We start from the raw sequence: 3365 nt of genomic DNA, 5'->3' as shown, positions 1-3365 counted from the left end.
GGGGTGGGGCGAGTTTTCAACGGAGGCTGACGAACGACCGAGAATTGGGGAAGGCGGGGGAGAGTGGTTAGTGGCGATACGTCGACGATCGAGGCGTCGTTTCGCCGGTGTTTAATGGGGAAAAAATTAATGGGGCGGTGATGAGATAGGCTCGGCGGAATAAGGAATTATTTTATACATTTTCTCTTATTTCAGGAATTTTCTTTTCTCTTTTATGTGTGTGTGTGTGTATGTGTTAAATCGAATCGAGAAGATATTGAAATTTGATGATGAAGATGTTTTAGATTGTTGAGAATGAGAATTATTATTTTTTTGAAATAAAAATCGTGGTATAAATAATAAGAATTATAATGTGTTTAAACGATCAAATGATCGAACAGGTTTTCATATTTTTCGCGATGGTTCAAGATGGGTTATTCTTAGAAACTTTTAAACTGTTATCATTTTAGATTGTCATTATGTCGGATAACGAATTGGTTTTCTGTTAATTGTTGTCTATCGTATAACCATCGGCCGTCAGTGACTTAATTAACGAGAAGAATTGGGAGTGAAGGGAGGAGAATTTATTAAATTGATAGAGAAAAAGCCTCCTCCGTCCTATGGTTACCGTGTTTAACGTTCGGGGAGGGGGTAGGGGGATAGGGAGAGTATGTGATTAAAATTAACCATACGGTAATTACATTTTTCCTACAAAAGAGGATTTATTTTTGGCGGCACACGATTTATTGATTACATTCGTGTTATTGGTATGAAAGTCTGATGAAGCTTGGAGGCTCGATGAATTCGCCGAAATGTAAATTCACCCATTAAGAAAATATTGAAACTCGGAGGACCATGTATATAAAGATAAAATCGATAAAAACGATTAAACAAAAAAAAAAAAATTAAACCTATATATATCAAATCTTCCAATCTTAAAAAATAGAAACTACCAATTATAAGTATCGAATATCAAAGTGTAATAATTATGCATATTATTTTTAAACGATTTTCACAAAGCCTGCCCTGGCCAACATTACGACCGATCGAAATGCAAGCTCGAGTTCCCGAGAACTCGTCAAAGCATGCTGAAACGAAAAAAAAAAAAAAGAAGAAGAAGAAGAAGAGAGAAAGAAGAAAGGGGGCAAGGGTGGAAAAAGGAAGCACAAAGCTTTCAATAACTGAAGACACGCGACACAAATTAAAAGGCGACCGTTTCAAAGCGGTCACAAATATCGTAATTGCTTCTCTTGCGCCAATTTACCACCGCTTTCAATAATCTTAATAAACCCTTCCGCCTCCAAAGGAAACGTTATTATCGCGCGCGTGTATTGCAGGCGAGAAAAGCTGACTGAAGAAGAGAGGAATACCCCCGGTTGAGAATAGGATGAAGAGGGAAAACGTGGAATCAAACCCGGCGCCGAGGGTTAACTCGAACACGTATTCCCCGCATACATATAGGTGAGAAGCCGAACGAAGGGAGAAAGAGGGTGGAACAAGGTGTACGACTGTGAACAAGGACAAGGATTATTTACTCGATGCACATGAAATTTCGTTTCTACGAAGTTTGAATTCTGTAAATTATTATCAAATATATGATAAAAAAGAAGAAATAGATCAAGCGTAAAAATCTAAGGATTTAAGAGAGGTTGAAAGTTGAAAGTTTAAAGTTCAATCGTTTCTAGATGCAAACTTTACAAAGATATGGAATATCGAGTATTGCGGATATTTGGATATTTTTTAAAAAAAGATATCTTTCAAATTAATTATTTTTTAAATAAAGTTATCTTTTAAACTTATTTTTTGAGAAAATAATCAACGTTCAAGGTAGATTACTTTTTAACAAAAAACTAGTTACCTAGAAGAACTTTATTCAGCAATTCAAACAAGAATAAACAAGAGGAAACAAGAATCAATCATGATTCTCGAGAAGAACAGATGAAGAAATGAAAGAGGCTCGACGTGTCATGCCGATCCTCTCTCCCTCCCTCTCTCTCTCTCTCTCTTTCTTTTCTCCAAATATGAATCAGACACTCTGAAAGCGTGCTTAGTCACCCTCTGTTGCCTCTCCTCTCCTCTCTCTCGAATCCATCGTCTCGAATCGATCGGAATAAATCAGCCAATCGAATATTTATTAGAAACTCCTTACCGGTTGGCATTAAACGAGCCCATCTAAATCTCGAGGCCGTGCAGGCACACATATTTACCCTGCTGTATACGAACTCACGGAGGGGGAGGAGGAGGAAAGATCAACCGAGGACGCCGCTCTTCGAAGAAACGAAGAGGAACACGAGCGCGAACTTGGAAAAAACGCGTGGAAACGCGGGGCAGCAGCTGTTGGGTCCATTGGAAAAGTAAGTAGAGGGGAAGAGGAAGTGGAAAACGGAGGCAAACGGATCGGAGGAGGAAATAAACAGTGGAGGGGGTGGAGGATTCGTGCGTGGGTGTGCAGCATCGGGTTCGAGAGTGTTGGCGTTTTACACGATCGTGTAGAAACGTTAAGAAAGAAGGAGAGGAGAGATCTCGGGGGAGAGAGAACAAGGAGGAGGGGAAGTGAGGGAGAGGGGGAGGAGGAGGAGGAGAAGAAAGGACAGGAGAGATCTCGGGGGAGAGAGAACAAGGAGGAGGGGAAGTGAGGGAGAGGGGGAGGAGGAGGAGGAGAAGAAAGGACAGGAATCGTGGGGAGCGAGGAGGGGGAGGGTACATCAGAAACCTGATTTTAATTAGTCCACAGTTTAATTACTCGGCAGATAAATCGTGCACGTGCACCGCATAAACTAGCCGCTTTCATTTTTCCTGGACGCGGCAGGCGCACGGTCGCGCGCTTACTTCTATGCCGCGAGAATGCGGGATGGGTCATTGTTGCGAGGCAGGAGGAGAGAGAGAAAAAGAGGGGGAGAGTGGAGAGAGGAATGACTGCGTTTCAAACCGTCATCGAATCGGATGGATAATTGTAGGGAGGGTTAACCGGTTGATGGATCAGCGGACTCGATGATCCACGTCCTGCATTTTCCGTCGCGATTTTGTAAATATATCGCGTTTGGAATTATTTTAAGAACGAGAGGTAATGAAATAGAAGCGACGAAGTTTTATAATTTGATTAGACCAGTTTTCAAATTTATAATTTCGATAATTTCCCGATGAAATGAAATTTTGAAGTTGAAGTTTAAATAAATGGCGACGAATTATAAAAAAAATATTCATTTTACGTTCGTATCATAGTGCTAATTATTTCTTCCGTTACAATCGTTTTACACTTTCGTCACACAAAAGAAGAAAAACTTATGAAAACAACGAATCTTACGAACATAAAACTTGAAAGAATAATATTTTCCTCGAAAGAGCACACAGCGTTTCGTTTTATCGCGTGAAAATCATCATCGCAT

At 40.4% G+C, this 3365-nt stretch overlaps 1 protein-coding gene across 7 annotated transcripts in view; it reads right to left on the bottom strand.

Moving 5' to 3' along the window:
* Positions 1-3365, bottom strand: part of LOC102670595 (POU domain, class 6, transcription factor 1) — a 75250-nt gene that overhangs the window by 3330 nt on the left and 68555 nt on the right. The window lies entirely within an intron of this gene.

This window comes from Apis dorsata, unplaced genomic scaffold, assembly GCF_000469605.1.
Source record: "Apis dorsata unplaced genomic scaffold, Apis dorsata 1.3 scaffold_1, whole genome shotgun sequence".
Lineage (NCBI taxonomy): Eukaryota > Metazoa > Arthropoda > Insecta > Hymenoptera > Apidae > Apis > Apis dorsata.
The sequence above is the reverse complement of the archived record's forward strand: the minus strand, read 5'-3'. Positions and strand labels throughout refer to the sequence as shown.